The 20,044-nt window shown below is 38.5% G+C and overlaps 2 long non-coding RNA genes across 3 annotated transcripts in view; one reads left to right on the top strand and one right to left on the bottom strand.

The window, feature by feature from the left end:
• Window positions 1–20,044, bottom strand: part of LOC306642744 — an 838,964-nt gene that overhangs the window by 586,676 nt on the left and 232,244 nt on the right. The gene's annotated exons all lie outside the window — the stretch shown is intronic.
• Window positions 1–20,044, top strand: part of LOC306642736 — a 34,036-nt gene that overhangs the window by 11,380 nt on the left and 2,612 nt on the right. The window lies entirely within an intron of this gene.

The raw sequence follows: 20,044 nt of genomic DNA, 5'->3' as shown, positions 1-20,044 counted from the left end.
ATGATCAGCTTCCTTTTAGATCTCTCCTTAGCTTCCTCAGTAGTACACTGTTTGGATATTGGGTTGTTTCTGTAGTTGTTACTTTGTATGGATTATTACTTTCATGTTCTCTCTCTGCTGTTCCAGCTTTCTCAGTCCATATTTTCTTTCCTTCAATCCACACAGACATAAAACTGAAATCTGTTCTTTACTTACTTAGTTTTGAGCATTTTGAATGAAATTTCTTCATGATTGTTTTCTCATTAATTTTATTTTCTTCATGTAGAGGATCTTGAGCAACAGAACAAAAACCTAATTAGATATACAATCATTTCAACTCTAGAAGAATAGGTATAGAAAATGAAAAAAAAAAAAAAAACCTTCATGGAAATTTTTGAATATTTCCAATATATTTTCTTCAACTTCAATGAATATTCCATTGCAGAATAAATTTTGGGATTTTCTGTAAATACACCCCGACATAAACCCAATTATTCATGTTTGATATGCATATGAAATATGCATCATACAATGTATATAAGAATGGCTATTTGTTTTGATTTTACATATGGGAAATATTGAATCAAATCAAATTTGGTAAGTTTCTAGCCCTTATTTTCCAAGAGATTTTCTTTCCCCTTCTCCCTCCTTTCTGAGTCTCTCTTTGCATGTGTGCAGGTAGCCTTGCTGATGGGGATGTCCAGGTCATGAGCACCACTTGCTGGAAAGATCTCTGCCCTGTGCTGCTGTTTTGGCTTTGCTTATTTAGTATACTTCAGTTGGCTAAAGTGATGTGGGTCTGTTTCTGGTTGCTCATACTTCATTGCATTTCTTATCTACTTTCATGACAGATTTAAGTCTGTAGCTGTCTTGTAATCTTTGTCTGATTTTGTTATAGCTTTAGAGCTGTCCTGATACTCGTGAGTTAGAATGTAGCTCTTTTGCTTTTATCTTCTGGAAGAGATTAACTACGAACATATCTTGAACTGGTGGAATGGCGTTATTGGTTCAGTATCTGATAAGTTACATTTCTATTCAGATAGGTAATTTCTTTTTGAGTTCAATCTAGCATATTTGTTTTACAAGAAATCAATTGATTTCATGCAGTTTCTTGAACTTAAGAACATTGAATTCTTTGTGGTATTTCATGCCTATCTTTGTAATGTCTATGGAATCAGTATTGATGCTACCTTATTAATTTCTGATCTTCATCATTTATATATTTTTTCTTTGGTATATTGCCTGAAGGCTCATGGATTTTGTAATTTTTAACATACATTTATGTTTTTTATGCAGTGCTGAGCATCAAACCCAGTGCCTCACATTTACTATGCAATTGGTTGATCTACCACTGATCTATAGCCACAGACCCTATAGTAATTTTTACTTGACACAGTCACACATATTTATAGGACTTAATAGGCCTAATGTAATGTTGTGATACATTATTTCATTGCTGTGAGAAAATTTAAACTCTACATTTTGTCTCTGTGAATGAACTACGTGACAAGAACAACTTAGAGGAAGAAAGTTTATTTGGGGTTCTACTATCTCCATGCTGGGCCCAGGTGAGGTAGAACATCAGTGAATGGACATGGCAGAAGAAAGCTGCTCAGTTAATGGCAGACAGATATAGAGAGTCAGGCATGGCGGCACATACCTGTAATCCCAGTAGTTCCAGAGGCTGAGGCAGTAGGGTAGGATTGCAAGTTCAAAATGAACCTGAGAAACTTTGCTGGGCCCTAAGTACCTTAGCAAGACCCTGTCTCAAAAAATATCATAAAAGTGCTGAGGATGTAGTTCAGTGGTTAAGCACAGCTGGGTTCAATCCATGGCAGAGAATGGGAGATAGGCACCCTCACACCTCCAGTGACCTAATTTCTCCAGCCACACCCACCTTAAAGGAGTAGTCTGCATGTAAGTTTGCATATCTCATAATCCAGTCTTTTCACCTCTGAATATTTCTGCATTTCCTAACACATGTACTTTGGGAGGGGTACACTCCTAGATCCAGACCACAATAATCACCATTTTGTAATGGACTTTTAAAAATGAGTTCCCCACCTTTTGATTTCCTGCCATTTGAATATGATATGTGTGTATGTTCTTTGTTAGTGCTGCTTAGTTTTTTTTTTTTTTTTTTTTTTTTTTTTTTTTTTTTTTTTTTTTTTTTTTTTTGCATTTACTCTGCTTGGTGAAGGAAGATGTAACTAGCTTTATGATTAGACCTCAGTCTTTTAGTGAGTCTGGGGTCCTGATAGTCTCATTTCCCCATTTTCCTTATTTCCTCATTTCCTCATTTTCCTCAATATATGAGTATAAATTATATCAAAGAACAGTCCATGTACATTGAGGTTTGTATTTTTCTTGCCTTGAAGTGTTCTCATTTATGTTTTGTATCAAGTTTATTATACTGGGTTCATAAAATGAGTTTGGAAGTTCTTCCCTTTCTGTTTCATGTAATAATTTTAGGAATATTGGCATTTGCTCTTTAATGCTCAGGTAGGATAAAACTGAGAATCTGTCTGGTTTCATTGCCAGAATCTTTTTATTACTGTGCCAAACTCATTGCTTGTTATTTTTCTGCTTTGATTTTCTGTATACTCTTGGTTCAATTCTGGTATATTGAAAGTGACAAACAACATCTATCTTTTCTGGATTTTTCAATTTGTTTTCCATTTATTGGAATATGTGCACTCAAATTAATCTGTAGTGATACTCTGAATTTCTCATTTATCTTCCTTAATATCTCCATACCTTTCTCTCATTATATTCATTTCAGTCTTCTTTCTCTTTCATTTGTTATATTGGCTAAGAAATTATCAATCATATATATCTTTCTCAGATAATAAATTCTTTATTATATTTTTCCTTTGTATGATTTTTTATTCTCCATTTTTAAATTCTCTATTTCTTTGATTGCAGCTCTGAAATTTAAGAATGGTTTGTTCTTATTCATAGAAGAGCTCAAGATACATGAGTAGCTAATTTATTTTGAATCTTCCCAATTTTTAAATGTGGGCTGTCATAGCTATAAACCTTCCACTTACAACTGCTTTCACTGTGTCCCAGAGATTTTTGTATGTCATATTTTATTCTTATTAATTCTTAGAAATTTTCAGTTTCTTCTCAGAACCTTTGATGTTTCACTCATTATTAAAATGTATATTGTTCATTCTGCTCATCTTTTCAGGTTTTCTTTTTCCTTTTGAGTTTTAATTTTATTCCATTATCAATGGAATAGGAGACATGGAGTTACTTTAATTTTTTAAGTGTTGCTTACACTTGCTTTGTTTCCTAAAATATCTACTTTTGAGAAAGCTGGAAGTATTCAGCTGTTGCTGGATGAAATATTCTGTAATATCTCTTAAATCTGTGTGATTTACCATTTAATTAGGTCTGTATTATCTTTGTAGATTTGATGTCTGGATGAACTATGTATTCATGTGACAGGTATTTTGGAATCACCTGATATTTTTATATTGGGGTCTATATGAGCCATTATATTGCATAGTGTTTTGTGTCATTGGGTGCACCTGTATTTGGTGCATAAATATTTATTATCTTTGTTTCTTGTTTGATTGTTGCTTGTTTGATTGTTCCCTTTATCAGGATGTGGTGAGGTTTATCTCCTCCAACTAATTTTGCTTGAAATCTCCTTTGTTCAGTATGAATAGGTATTCTTGTTTGCTTTCAGGATTCACTGACAAGAATTTTTTTTTTATTCCTTTACTTCTAAATATCTTTGACTGTAGGTGTGTTTCTTGCAGGAACAATGATTGGGTCTTGTTTTTTGAGTCCAGTACTATGATCTCTGTCAATAAATTGGAGAAATAAGACCTTTTATATTCACTGTAATTATAGAGAGAAATGTGTTATTTTTGTCATTTTCATTTACATTTAATGTTTGCTTCTATCCCAATTGTTACATGTGCATCCACACTTCTAATGTAATTTTTTCTTGTTCAGTATCTCTTAGTGGTTTTTAAGTCTTCTTTTATGTGTAGAGGTCTTCTAAGTGTCTTCTGCAATGATGCCATAGTAATAATGAATCCCATTCACTTATTCTCATCCTGATAGATTTTTATTTCTTCCATTTTGATAGTACATTTCTGATGGTTTATTGGATACACTGGTCTTGGTTGACCATTATTTTCTTTCACGACTTGGAATATATTGTTCCAAGCCCTTCCAGATATTTGGGTTTCTGTTGAGAATTGAGAGGTTAATCTGATTGTTTTTTCTCTGAACATGAACTGGCTTTTAAAATTCTAGAATTTTAAAGTCCCTTCTTTGAACTGAAATTTTGTCAGTGTAATAATAGTAGGGTTTGAAGAAGTTATTTTCTATTCTGGTCTATTGTTATTCTAAATGTTTTCAGTGTCAGCAAGTTCATCTTCTTCTCAAGGCTTCAGGCATTTTTCTGCTATTGTATCTCTGCCATAATCCTGTATCTCTGATCCTTCTTTAATGTCAGTGAGCATTAATTTAGTCTCAGACTTCTTATAAATTATGATTATACTTTATTTTTTCTTTAATACTGTCTGATTGTTCAAGAATGTCCCACTGATATTCAAGCTCAGAAATTCTGCCTTATACTTAAGCAAATATATTGGAAACACTTTCAATTCAATTTTTGATTTGATTAATTTTTGTCTGTCATTCCCCAGATTTCTGTTCGTTCTTTTTCAGTATCTCTATATCTTCATTTATTTGTCATTTATATCCTGTACTGACTTCCATAATTCATTGTTATTTTTTTGGATCATCTTAGAATCCATTAATTTTTTCAAAAATTTTAAGAATTATTTTAACAGTATTTCATTTTTTGATAGTTTTAACGTCTGTTGGTGAATTACAGACCTAAAGAGTTTTCTTATTACCCTGCTTTTTGATATCACTTATATTCTTATATCGAGATTGTCATATCTGTTGAGATGGCTTTTCCTTTGATATTCCTATGAGTGTATTCTTAGGGCACAGCCTTCGTTTGGCCAAGCATTCTAGCATATCAAGTTGTTGTGAAATGTTGAATATATTTCCAAGTGGGTATAGAAGAATATATACTCTTCTAATTTTCTGGTGCTGATTAGTTGTCTTGTCCAGTGAGTACAATGAAGACTTGCCTCTCAGATGAAGTTTTAAGTTCTTTATTTTTATGGGAGAGCTTCTGATTCGAGTGCCTGGTTCTTCTTCCTCCTCCACCGCCACCATCTTCTTCTTCTTCTTCTCTTGTCGCACAACTCTCTCTCCTTCTTCTCTCATCGCGCCGCTGCTGCCTCTCTTTTTCTCTCATCACGCAGCTGCTGCCTGCTCTCCTTGCCTGCCTCTGCCATGCAGTATGCAGCTTTATGGGATGTAACAGTCAATCACCTTAACGGGTCAGATGTTTGGCTCCTGGAGACTTAATGGTGGACAATGAGGACATGTACTGATCACGAGCTAAGCACGGACGTGGAGGAGATCAGTCAGCCAATAGAAAGCACTTCCTTAAAGTTGTTTTTCTTTGCAGTTGGGCTTCTTGGCACCATCTTAGGGCGAGGCCAGCTACTACAGCGGGCTCTACAGGGCAGCAGCCTCAAACATCTTCCCCTTTCTGTTTTATTAATGGGCTTAGGATCAGGTCATCATGATAGCTCATGTGGCGAGCATCATCCTTACCCATCATCGGAATTCTGACCACCAGGTGTCAGAACCATGTCTTAGGTTGGTATGGGCCCCCATGAGCCTATCTGTCACTCTGGATCCCCGGGATCATGCCTGTCTTAGGATGCATAACAGCAGAACATATTCTTACCCGTCATTAGTATCTCACCCATCTTGGGATGAGGACCTGTCTTAGGTTGATATATGTCTCTGTTTGCTTACCCGTCATTGGCCACCGATCCAGCATATTTAGCCACACCTGGGGAGATGTGCCAGTTTCAAGAGCCATAAGTGCCATTTTGATGGTCTGACATTCTCCCTGTTGTTGGCATCTTACGTGCATAAGGCATCAGATCATTAGTCCAAATCCCAGTACCATGAGTATTCCAAGAGCCATGATGTCTGCCCAAGTTTTAGTCTCTGATCCTAATTGAGTGGTAAAGTTATCAGGAGTATAAGATCAGTTATGCCAGCCTTTAAGTGGGCATCGATAACCTTTTGTGTTTGTAAAGCTGAGGTGGCTCTTTCAGCTATATTATTGACAGTTTGTGCTATTGGTACTGTAGTAGCTAATGCTGTTGCTGCTGCCGCAGCTGCTGCAGCAGACACAGCCACCGCTGTCACCACTGCTGCTGTAAGGCCAAAGTCTCTTTTGTTTCTAGACAAAATCATAGGCAGCTCTTCATCAGTTATGGAGACTGGTTACTGCAATTGAAAACTGGGAGGCATTCCAACATTGTGAAAGGAAACAAGTTACGTTAGCATCAGAACAATTTAGGACGGTAGTACTATGGTTAGTTAATAGAAACATGAAAGGGGGTAACACACAAACTGGAGTGGGAGGAAAGGTTATGCTTCCATAACAGGTAAGAGACTGAGTAGCAGATAGGAAAGAAGAATTGTCCCAATTAGAGATGTTCCACTGGCACAATTTTAAGTTCCACTCCCAGAAGGCTGAAAAATGACTGTATATTAGTATATCCTTTTGTGTTAGAAAGCAGAAGCCAGATATCATAAGAATTGACACGTTTCATTCCAAACTGAACATCATCCTGGTAAAGAAAAAGACATAGTATTAAAAGAATGGTCTGTGAATCAAAGGGAATTGCAGGCAATCCTGTGGAAGCATTGGTACTAAAAATAGGTGGAAGAATAGAAGAGGTATTAGTTAATGGTAAAGGATGATGATGTCTTAGATGCGGGTCTTGTTAATCTCTCTGGGATCCAGACTGGTGTTTTTTCACCCTGCGGGAAAACGCATATGGAGCCTCGACTCCAGAATAACACTTGATCTGGGCCTCTCCATTGTCCATTGAGTACATCCTTCCGTTGTACAAAGACCTTTGGAGCCACTCTAGGATTTTCGTGTCTATCTGCGGCTGTTTTTCCCTCTTTGTCCAAATTTAGAAAATTTAAAGTAAATAATGCTATGTTTAGCTTATCTTTAGGAGACCTGTATGTGTCTCCTATTCCCCCTTTTTGTTTATTTAAAACAGCCTTTAGTGTTTGATTGCCTCTTTCAATGATTCCTTGTCCCATAGGCTTGTATGGAATTCCTGTGGAATGGAAAATATCAAAGGTACCTAAGAAATTTTTAAATGATGCAGAAGTATATGCAGGCCCACTGTCTGTCTTATATTGTTTAGGCTTTCCCCAAATCGCAAAGGCTTGTAAGCAATGTGATATTACGTCTTTTATTTTTTCTCCACTATGTAATGAAGCAAATATAACCCCTGAGTAGGCATCAATAGTTACATGAACAAGTTTGAGATTTCCAAACTCTGGAATATGTGTTACATCCACCTGCCATAGATGGTTGGGCAATAGGCCTTTTGGATTAATGCGATTATTAGGTGAATTTATGTATGTTACACAATTATTACAGCTTTTTACAATGGTTCGGGATTGTTCTTTGGTTATATTGAATTTTATTTGTAAGGTTTTAGAATTTACATGAAATTTACTATGGAAGTTTTGTGCTTCTTCTATTATAGAAAAAACATGAGGATCCCTTGTGGCTAGATCAGCTATATTATTGCCCTGTGTTAATGGACCTGGCAAGTCTGTGTGAGCTCTTAAATGTCCTATATAGAATGGCTCTGTTCTACTCCAAATGAGTTTTTGTAATGCTAAGAGTATGTTGGATATGGTGGAATTTTTGTTGATTAAACAGGTGTCTTTCAGTTGTTGAACTGCATTAACAGCATAATGGCTATAAGACAGAATATTTACAGGAACTTTATGAAAATCTTTTAATGTTTGTTCTATTGTTAATAATTCTATTTGCTGTGCAGAAGCCTTTGGAAAAAGAAATGTTTGTACCTTGTCTTTATGAAAATATGCTCCAGTACCATTATTGGAACCATCAGTAAATACTACCACTGCTTGTCTTACAGGTTCCTTTTTTGTCATTTTTATTTGAATCACAAGGTTTCTTAGATAAAATTGTATATATGGATGTTTTGGATAATGATTGTCAAATTGGGCAGCAGTTGTGAACATAAGAATTGCCCAATCATTGTTATTATTGCTTAATTAAGAAATTTGTTCTGAATTATATGGGGTTATTATCTTGTCTGGAGTTTTTCCAAATACTATGATGGCTGATTTTAATGCCTTGAATATTATTTGTGCCATTGCTTCAGGATAAGAAACTATTGTTTTTCCTGGAGAGTAGGGTAAATGTATCCACATTAAAGGTCCTTGTTGCCAGAGGACTCCTGTAGAGACTAAATTATTTGGAAATACTATGAGTGATAGAGATGCTGACAGATCTATACAATCAACCTGTGCCTTGTCTAGTCTTTTTTGTACTACATCTAGGGTTTTTCTGGCTTCCTCTGTAAGTTTTCTGGGTGAAGAAGGATGATCATCTCCCTTTAAGATATTAAATAATGGTCCTAAATCTTGAGATTAACTAATCTAAGGTAAGGCCTTATCCAATTAATATCACCTAATAACCTTTGAAAATCGTTTAAGGTATTAAGATGGTCGAGTCTAAGAGAAGTTTTTAGGGATGTAATGATTGTGCTGTTTATTTTACCGCCTAAAAATTCTTGAACTTGTTGTCTTTGTATCTTTTCAGGTGCTATAAGTCCTCTTGTCTTTAAATGACTGATTAGATCAGTAAATACCTTATCTAGTATTATTTGTTCTGGGTGGCAAATTAATACATCATCCATATAATGGTATATAATTATATCTGGGTACTTATTTCTGATTGGTATTAAAGCACTATTTACGTAAATTTGACATATGGTTGGACTATTAGCCATCCCTTGAGGTAGGACTTTCCATTCATATCTGGCATCAGGCTGTCCATGATTAATGGAGGGGACCATAAAAGCAAACTTTTCTATGTCGTCAGGGTGGAGAGGAATAGAGAAAAAACAATCCTTTATATCTAATATTATTGATTTCCAGTCCTTTGGTAGTGCTGATAAGACTGGTAGGCCCAACTGAATTGGCCCCATGGATTGCATTACGGCATTGATGGCTCTTAGGTCATGTAATAATCTCCATTTACCTGATTTCTTTTTTATAACAAATATGGGGGTATTCCAAGGTGATGTGGAGGGCCTTATATGCCCTGCCTCTAATTGTTCTTGTACTAATTCCTGGGCCGCTTTAAGGTTTTGTGTATTTAGGGGCCACTGAGGGACCCAGATTTTTTCTATATTCCATTTTATTTTAATTATTTCACCAGTGGCCCCGAGGAAAAACCCAATCCCTGTCTATCACCTTTTTGTTTAATTGATATTGGTTCCATTATGCCTTGTTCGTTGATTCCTAAGCCCTTTCCCCACTTGTGCCCTTGTTTTTTCATTATGTTTTGTGCCTGTTTACTGTATATTTCTTCTGTGGTTATTTTCATCCCCATTTGATTTAAAATATCTCTACCCCATAGTGTCACTGGGATTTGTTCTAAGACATGTGGTTGGAAAAGTCCTTCTTGACCTTCTGGGCTTTTCCATTGTAACCACATGGAGCTCTTTTTTGGTTCTGTGGCAATACCTAATCCTCTCAATGTTTGATTTGCCTTTTGTGTGGACCAATCCTTTGGCCAGTCTTTTTCTGCTATGATACTTGTGTCTGCTCCTGTGTCTAACAATCCATTTATAACTTTTCCTTTTACAATTAATTCTAACATAGGTCTGTTTTTTAGTTCCATAGTAAGGCAGGCCAAATCGATACCTGTAGATCCCATACCCTTATCTCCCCTAAAACATTGTTGTGATGGGAATGAACCATGAAGACTAGGTAGTATACAAAGCTGAGCTATTCGGTCTCCCGGAGAAATGGAAATAATGCCCTGAGGTGATGAAGCAAGCACTTTAATTTCTCCTGTATAATCTTGATCTACGACTCCTGGAACTATCATTAATCCTTTGAGTGCCCTGGAGCTTCTGCCTAATAATAGCCCCATGGTATTCTCAGGTGGGGGACCCTTAAAGTCAACAGGTATGACTTGTACTTCCATTTCTGGCATTAGTATTGCTCTGGTGGTAGAACAGAGGTCCAGTCCTGCACTTCCTGGTGTTTCTCTTCTTGGTCTGTTACTGGATAATGTGTCCTGGCCACTTTTTGAATCACCCCATACATTTGTGCCGGGCCCTGGGGTTGTGGGCCCCATCTCTCGTTTTTTGAGCCTCCACGAGGAGGGATAGGGTTACCATCTACATCCATCATAGATCTACATTCACTAGCCCAATGATATCTCTTTCTACATCTTGGGTAGATTCCAGGTTTAGACCTTCTCTGGGGTCTGTCTTGCTGTTTTAACTGGGGGCATTGTTTTTAAAATTGTCCTTGTTGTTTACAATAGAAACATGATCCTGTGGGGTCCTCCTCTCTCAAAGTTTAGCCTTTGCATTCCTTGTGTTCTTTTTTCCTGTTCCTCTTCTTTCTCCTCTAAAATGTCTTCTCCTTTTTCTAGCGTATCTTTAAACGTTGGCCACAGGTTAGTTAAGCACCCTTGAATCAACGTCCAAATTGCGCTTGTGCCCACCGGCAATGGTTCTACTTTCTCCCTCCTTCTTAGATCCTCTCCTAAGTGATCCCCCTGTGGTATACCTAAGAGTCCCTCATCTAAAAACCATGGTGCAGCTTCCTCTATTGTTCTGAGGAAAAGCCTCACAGTCTTTATTTTAGAGGTGTTCCATTTGCTTTTAATAAGTCTCTAAGCAGACCCTCCATTCTGATCCATGATGTTTCACTGCCCATTTTCTAAAGCTTTAAATGCTAACCACACTACAATGCTAAGTTACACTAAAATAAATAAAAACAGTAGCACTCTGCATCAATACAATACAACCTTAGACATGAACTGTTGACAAACAACACACAAAATCTTATTATTTTAATACCTGGCCAGTCCGCTGGGGGTTACTTTACCCAGCTCCCTGTCTTCCAGGGGTTACTTTACCCTGCTCCCTGTCCTTGGGCCTTCTCCAATGGGGGTTACTTTACTCAGCTCCCTGTCCACCGTGGGTTACTTTACCCAGCTTCCTGTATACTGCTTTAACCTTAACTTATTTTACTTGACTTGTTTAGTTTTAACAGCTGTTTTACCTCGATATTACTTACCTCTTTTGTGGCGGTGCTAGGGGTCCCGGGTTTCTGCACCACTTGTCTCGTCCAGCGAGTACAATGAAGACTCGGCTCTCAGATGAAGTTTTAAGGTCTTTATTTTTATGGGAGAGCTTCTGAGCCAAGTGCCTGGTTCTTCTTCCTCCTCCACCGCTGCCGTCTTCTTCTTCGTCTTCTCTTGTCGTGCAGCTCTCTCTGTCCTCTTGTCGCGCCGCCACTGCCTCTCTCCTTCTTCTCGTCACGCCATCGCTGCTTCTCTTCTTCTCTCATCATGCAGCTGCTGCCTGCCCTCCTTGCCTGCCTCCGCCATGCAGTACACAGCTTTATGGGATGTAACAGCTAATCACCTTAACGGGTCAGGCTTTTGGCTCGTGGAGACTTAATTGTGGGCAATGAGGACATGTACTGATCACGAGCTAAGCATGGATGCAGAGGAGATCAGTCAGCCAATAGAAAGCACTTCCTTAAAGTTGTTTTTCTTTGCAGTTGGGCTTCTCGGCACCATCTTAGGGCGAGGCCAGCTACCACTGTGGGCCCTACAGGACAGTGGCCTCCAACAATTAGTAACCAAAGGAAACATTCAAAGTGGTGTAGTATGTTAGAGCTTGAGGGTTCCAGTTTCTCTGTAGATTTCATAGGATCTTTCTAGTAGATCAGACAATTGTGCTGCATTAAATGTCGATGATTGCTCTTCTAGATTTGGCCACTCTGTATATGCCAAGAGTGTATGGGAGTAACCTGTGTTGAGGTCTTGAGTTATTTCTCTTTGCTGTTGCTGTAGGAGCATATGCCCATGGGTGAGTTGAGCCTTCTTCCCAGTTGTTCCTACTTGGGCCATGGTTGTCAGTGTGGATTCCCCTCCCCATTCTTTGTGTTAAAGTATTGCTGAAGTTTGAGCATAGTTGTGTGGAACACGGTTCACAATCTCTTAGCTGGATTTGTGTGTAACTCAGCCACAGAGCATATTCTCCACCAATTTGGAGAGTCACATTTGATACCCCAAAAGTACAGAAAAGGGATAAAAAACAAGAGCAACAATAAGAGTAACAATATGCAACATTCAAATAAATACCAAGTGTCAATTATGAAATGTACAATAGTAATAATCAGAAACCCAGAAATGATGGTGTCAGAAATTGAAAGAGAAACAACAAACAACAGTGAACTAAATTTAACATTAAACATTAAATGTCAGCTCCAACATCCACAGTACTAATAACTGCAAATCATGAATGATGGGAGCAAGATTATATAAACTAAATATTTTTAAAGATGGCAAAATACAATTAATTAAGAAGGAATTAAATGGGAAAGGAAGGCAAAAGAAAAGTTCCAAAGTTGAAAAGAATGTTCCAAAGGTGAAAGAGATAAAGAGGAAAGTTTCAAAGTAAAGGCCATAATAAAGGAGGGAATAAAAAATTTTGAAAATGAAACCAAATAGATTGACAGAAATAAGAGTATTGAACTAATATAGGGTGAAGCTGAGAAATTTAAGCAGACAGGAAAAAGAAAAAAAAACTAAATCTCACAAATCAAAACATAGTAAGTGGATAATAAAATAAGAAAAATTAAAAGAAAATCCAACAATCTTTTTAAATATGTGTAACATGAATCAATGAAAATATACAACAAAAACAAAAGCAAAAAATTCTTAATGAAAAATGAAAACTACTGAGGTAGTCAAAGCTATGGACAATGACAGATGTTTACTGCCTATTCCAGAGTGTCCTTCATTCCATTTTTTTCTTGAGCTATGTATCCCTTATTGAGAGCAAGGACAGAGGATGCTTCAACCCTTACACTTGTGTTGCCAAACTGACTGCTGGCTGGTATGGCCTAGGTTCAAAGCTGGTTTAACTTGTCTCTCATCTTCTCTACTCACGTGTATAGGGTACTATGGAACAGGAAGTATTGTTTGCTGGAGTTTGGTTTGGACAGACTAGACTGATGCGTTTTTACGTTAGGGCTGAAATGGAGCTCTAAACAGGAAGTTCTGGTGGCTGAGGTCTAACTCTGTGTGTAATTTTTGGGTGGAGTGTACTACATAGAAATTAGGTCAACATACCACTAGGGTCCTGGTGGATTCTCATCTCTGCCAGGCATCTGGATCTCAGGTGACTCCTGATAATTATACTTGTAGGGCAGGATAGCCAACTGTCCTGGATGGAGTGAGCACAGTAGTTCTCATGCACTCCACAACAGGCTATGCCCTTACAAGATTCATTCCTTGAATGCTATCATGTCCCTCTCTTTGGCTTGTAAACCGCTCCTCAACTGATGGTGCAAGCTGGCAGACTTAAAGGAAAGCTAGTTCTACACCATTACAAATCTCAATTCCCTCAGATGCAGTCTTCTTTGTTCATGTTTCTATGGCTTTCTGCCAGGTGCACCTTCCATTATTGAAACAATTGGAATTTTTAATTTAATGCCTAGAATGTATCACAAAAAAATGTCCTCTTATAGAATAATGCTACCTTGCTATATTAATGCTTGTACCACCAAATCTTCCCAGAGGGCAAACACACACACACACACACACACACACACACACACACACACACAAACAATGAAAATGTTGCATTAAAATACAGAAAAAAAATAGTGACAAAAGTGCACCCAAACACATTTGACATTTGGCATTTTGTGACAAACATCTCTAATAAATTGTAAGATTATAAAGTTGATCCCTTAATGTGCTATGGTCATGACATGCTTTATCCCTTAGATAAAGGGATTTAGGAAGTCTGCAGGGTGCAGACAAGTAGAAAACCAGGCCTCCTATATAGCCTTCACTAATATTTTCTGTTTTCTTCTTAAATGAGATTTGTTCTCCTATTGCTTTCATATACCTGGGTTTTTCATTTTAAAATTCACACCAGTAAAATTTTTAGACACTCAAAATAGTCTGATACAGAGTAGAAATAAGACAAAAATATCAACAAAGCTAGGGAGCAAAATCACTAATTTGGTCTTACTCTAATCAACTGAGGAGATATCCTTAGCTCAGAATTGCTTAGGTTAATTATAGTTTTCTTTCTCCATGAAAGCAATACTTGAAATGAGCTTTCTTGGATGACTTTAAATATTATTTCAGTTTGTGATGTCCTGTCCTATTACCATGAAGAACACAGCACAGCTCAGGTGCATTTTTATGTTATCCTGTCAGCACACTGCATGCTATCATATTACATGTTTTCCCACTATCAAAGTACTTTATGTCAAGACTTCCAGAATATGAATATAAAATCTTAGTTATCAAGTGTTTTACCAGCACTAGAGTATCTGTATGCTTATAAATAGAAAATACTTAAAATAATAAAAAGAATACAAAATAGTAATCCAGATCACCCATTCATGTTCTTGAAGGGAATCTTTTAAAACTATCAAGTTACACTTTATACAGGTTTGTAGTTTACAGTTCCTGATACCAGCTTATATTTACTAATGAGTCAGTGAGGATGTCCTAAGCCACAATGTAACACTTCCTTTGTGATGGTTGCATGTTAGAGAGCAAGTTAAATTATTTTTCCAGCTTCCTTGAGTCTTTTCCTTGAATCCTGCTTCACCTGGACAGCCTTTTCTGGCCACTCAGGTGTGCCAGAGGACACACAGTGTGAAATGACAGCTGCTGCTGGAGGTGACTGGTTTTGCAGACAATGCACAGTGGATCAAAGAGTGCACAGTCTTCCTTCCAACTAGATTAATCTTTATGAAAAAGATTAATTTTGGCATCAAAATCTAGTCCTCTGTCTGGGCTTGTTCTCAACACATGGTCCCTCTTTGTGCAATTGACAGCTGAAGACACAGCTTTCACTATAACTTAAGTATGGTTTAAAAAGTTCTGTCCTGGAGAGAATACTTACTCCCTCCATCAGAATATAATGGCAGAAAAGGTGTTTCAGATCTAACAAGCTTAAGTGGAAAATGAGTATTTCTTTGCCTGTTAGCTATGGCTCTTTTTCCATAAAAGCAGTGTACTAGTTTCCTTGGGTGGTCATAGCAAAGTACCACAAACTGAGGGCTCATGCCACAGAAATTGTTTTCTCAAATTTCCTCTTTTTATACAGGACACAGTAAAAAGTTCATTCTCCTCCCAGGCTTCCAAAGGCAGATGATTTTCATGGACTTCATTTTCTCGATTTGATTGATCCCCTATTTCTGCATTAACTGCCTGTCCCCAATTCTGACTTCATTTACCCCGCTAATACTAGGAACTCCTTCACTGCTGTAGGGAAAAGGGGTGATGACCGATCTGACTTCTTCAAGCTGGAAGTGGGCAGCATGGGGCAAGCAGTTTGGAGGTTCCTTTTTAGAAATTGGGTCAATTGAGGGGTTCATGGTAGAAGTCCAGTTGCAGGGACAGCAGGCTGTAAAGGCATCTGGGGATGGGTGCTTCTATGGGAGAAGAACAAAAAGACATGAGTACTGAAATGAGATTGATACAATATAAATGTTGCAGGATCTGGAACATGCTAATGCATATTATAAAGATGACAGAAATCAATAATTCCTCACCAGGGGGTGGAAGAACTGAGAAGTTGTTCCCATAACAAGGTCTAGCGAAGGCTGGAGAGGACAGGCCTTTATTTGGAAGCTTTAACATTGTCTAGGTTATCAGGAATGTGAACACAACACTTAGTAGAGATCTCTATACTTCTGTTACTAGCAAACATAGATTAAGCCTACCTGTGTCTGTAGGCCTTAAACTGACTAAAAACTTCTGACTCTGGCAGTTTCTCTTGATATTAACTGATTTGCTAGGTGTTTAAGATCAAGCTGGTCAAAGTGACCTGTTCCTGTCAAAGAGTTAGCTGAGTTTCCACAAGGGTCACTCATAGAGAACTTAAGAGCAGCTTCTTAGCTCCATTAGTGCCATTTGGTTAGGCAGGGTCTTCTCGATGACGTGGCTTTCTTTGAAAGCATCAGGGATGTCTCCCTTTTTCCATGACCCTCCTCTGTAGCAGGTGCACTGAGTGGCTTTTCCTCTAGCAGCCTCATCAATCTCCTTGGTCAGGAGGTTGTGTGACCCAGAGTTGCAAAGCTCCTTGGAGAAATCCTCTTGTTCCCTGGGTTCAGGCTGACTTTGAGGGCAAGACCCAAATATGGACTTTTGAACACAACTTTAAATGAGTTAAAGTCAGGCTTTTTTTACAATTGTGTAGCAGGGTGGTGAGGCAGAGCCTTATCTCCGGTAATGTGGGGCTTTTCAGTGAGGGGCAAAGGAGTATATAAACACAGATTTTGAAGATTAAGCTGAGATTAGATGGAGCTCTGTTCTCTGATGGAAGTGTGGATCTAAAGAGTTATGTCAGCAATCTTTATATGTGTGCAATGTTAGGTTATGTATACCCTATAGATGACAGGTAATAGAACATTAAATGATAGGTTTACCATTACAGACAAGTTTAATTTGGAGAACAGCAGCTTGATAAATTTTCTGCTTTAAAGGCTTGTATACCTGGAAAATATGAACACATTTAATATACAAAGAATAATGTTTTTAAGTATGTTACTCCATGAAATAGCTTTATAAATTAATCAGATGTCCCTAACAAACACATTTGAGTAATCCCATACATGTTGCTTATTGCAGAAAAACCAAGACATCAGACAAGTGTACCAACAGTATTTGGCATCTCTTTCCTGTTGAAGAAAAGTCCTAGAAAAATTGATGTTAGACATTTTATAAACATTAATAATTTATTAGTGTGACTACCTAGAGACTTGTAAGTTAATTTGAAGGAGATTTTACTTTTATTAGTTTACCCAATTTAAATTGAACCTTATTAAATCATGTGACTTAAAAATATTTGGATCCATTTTTAAAATTTTAATTTTTATGCACGCTTATATGTAACACAAAAGCAAAGGCCTTGTAATATTTATTTCCATTGCAATGTAATGGATGTTCAAAAATAACTCTAGAGTTGGATAAAAAGAACTGATCAAAAATTATTAACCTAGGTCTGTAGGATTAAAATTGTGAGCTCAAAAATACAGCTTTTAAGAAAAACAAAGTTCTGGAAGAAAAATGATAATGGTTATTAATTAAAGCATGAGAAAATGAGAAGGAGAGAAAAGTTGAAAGGGAGAAAAGTATTCTGAGTTGTAGCCCAGGAGAAATTTAAAATGGACACTTTTACACTTTTTTTTTCCTTGGGTTTGAAACTGGTTTCCTACTGCGCCTTTCTTCATTTACACTTCAATGTAACCCTTGCCTGAGATCTGAATCTGAAAGGGGCTAATATGGCCTAGCAGAAACTTGATGCTTAGGTTTAATTTCTTGAGCCTGCAGGGAGAGCTAAGAGAGAAAGAAAAGATTTGAAAATAAGGAATCAGCCAAGAGAACGTGTTCAGGTTTTACTCCCTCCGCGCCAGCCACCTCCCGTAAAGGAGCTAGAATGTGTGTAGAGACCGCGTGGTGGGGGGACTTGGTGGGCTGAATGGTGGAGCAGAAGGAGAAACAGAATGAGGCAAAGGAGAGAAATGAACAGGAACTTCTGCAGTAGGAGACCTGTAAGGACATGACTCATCAGCTGGATTACACTTAGAAGAGAAAGGATTAAAAGGGGGAGGAGAAGCAGCAAGAAAGAAAGGAAAAACACGAAGGGGAAAAGTTCCTTTCCATTCACCAGGTTGCCCACATATGTACTTAATATAACTAGTATAATTAGACATATAATTTTACCTAGTATAAAGCTAGAATTCAGGGTGCCATAAATAGGCCATTCTGACTTACTATCTAAAGGACAATTTAGCTCTGATTCAGCGAATAGGTGAAGGAGTTTGAGATGATTAAACATCTCAGGGGTGAGTTTGCTGGGCTGGATGTCCTGAATCCCATGGTAAACTGAGACCAACCTGGCTAGTGATTTTGGCGTCCTGAGGTCATGGTGCCAGGCAACGAGAGGTTAGAACAAAGGCTGGTCATCACCAAAAAAACTAATGTTTAACCAGGCATAAAGCCAAGAGAGTCTGAAGACCTGGCCAGGATTTTGAGCGAGACGCAGCGGGAAATAAGAGAGAGAGCTTCAGACCCTGAGAAAGAATCTCAGCACCATAAAACCCAGGAGTCCACCCAGCAACTAGGACCAGTTCTGGGGACCATGGAGATATCCCCACACCTCGGCAGTCTGGTGGCAGAAGCCAGGAGAGGGAAGCTGCAGGGCAGCGGGAGGAAGTCACCGGGCCGCAGGGCAGGTGGCGAGAAAAAGGTGCAGGCGTGAAGCCGCAGTGCGGCGGGAGGGAACCACGAGCCTCAGGAATGGCCGCTTCTCAGATACAGTGGGTGGGGGGAGCGGCACCATGGTGAGAGCCGTGGGTGGCTGAGATGTGTTTAAGTGGTCAGGGCCTGCCTAAGGGGAACTCACCAATTCTGGAGTCCGGTGTTGTATGCAGAAAACTGGGCATCCATGTAAATGGAAGATGAGCCTGTATAAGCGGGCACCGGGCTTGCTATAGGATGGGATTCCAACTGCTTAGTCAGCGGAAAAAAAAAAAAAAAATCCCTGAGTCTTCGGCACCAGTTCTTAGGCATTAAAGGCACAATTATGGTTCGCTAGCTCCCAGAAATGCTCCACAGATACAGGTCTCACACAAGGAACTTTTTATTTTGTGCAGATGATTCACGTCTGCACAGGGAAAAGGGCAGAAAGGAAAAGAGAGCTGCTTCCTTTTTTTAACTTGCTAGTTTCCTGTTCTTCCCTTTTGGGCTAGTTGTGTTTCCCCTTGTGCCATTGTATCTTGGAAATACGTTAATTTTCTTTTTGATTATTAGAGAGGATTATAGCTAACATAACCGCAAAAGGTTTGATTGTGGTGCTTTGATTTCACCTGAGTCAGCCAGTACCTGAAGAGGCAGAGAGGTGGGAGAAGAAAAGAGTTCATTTTGCAGTAATTCAACATGAATGGGTAACTGCTGGTTTCATCATGCTTAGTGCTGCTGAGTAAAAGTGTATATACTGTGATATGAGGGATTGTTCTCTCAGTGTTGGGCTGGTGGGCACAAGGGGGTAGTTCACTATTCTTGACAGATGTGCTTTTTCAGGAGCTGGGGTTGTTTGAGTCTTATCTGGGTGCAGTAGACACTGAGCATGCCAGACTTTTGAATCTAAGATTATGTGATTGTTAGATGCATCCTAGATTCTGAAGGTGTGCACCTGGTTTCCATCCTAGTCTGTCTCTTCTCTACACTTCTGCCAATGCCTTTGAATTTGAACATTTCCTGTTACCTAGAAAGGGAGAGTGCCCAGTCCAAGGGATAGCATTTTAACTAACTCTGTGGTTAGTCATTAAGAGAGGTATGAGGGTGTAGGGAGGAAAGAAAGTTATGCTCATGAATCCAAAAGAAGAAAGAGTGGAGGAAAAAGCCTTTTAATTCAGGGTTCAGCATAACTGCATTCCGTTAGTCTCAGAAGAGACTTTGGAGGACTATTGAGAAATGTAGGCACTGTTGAGATTTTTGGACTCTTGGAGATGGACTGAATGCCTTTATTTCTCCTGAGACAGACATGAGCTTTTGGGCACAAGGGGTAGATGTTCTGGTATTGACCTTTAATCCCCCAAATGGTTTACCTGTTAAACCTCTGATTCCCAGCTGATGGCACTCTTGGGAGGTGGTGGAACATTTTGGAAAGTGGATGGAAATTAATTTCCCAGTTGATGGAAATTAGTTCATTTGGGATGTGCCCCTGAATGGGTACTGGGACCCCTGTGCATTTGTGGCTCTGTTTCTCTTTGCTTTCCAAGTGCTGTGAGGTGAGCAGTTTCCTCTGCCACACACTCTTCCAGATGTTTTGCCTTGCCATAGGTTCAGATGCAAGAGTCAAAT

This window comes from Sciurus vulgaris, assembly GCF_902686455.1.
Source record: "Sciurus vulgaris genome assembly, chromosome: 13".
NCBI classification, from domain to species: Eukaryota; Metazoa; Chordata; class Mammalia; order Rodentia; family Sciuridae; genus Sciurus; species Sciurus vulgaris.
This window is presented reverse-complemented; position numbering and strand designations above follow the sequence as displayed.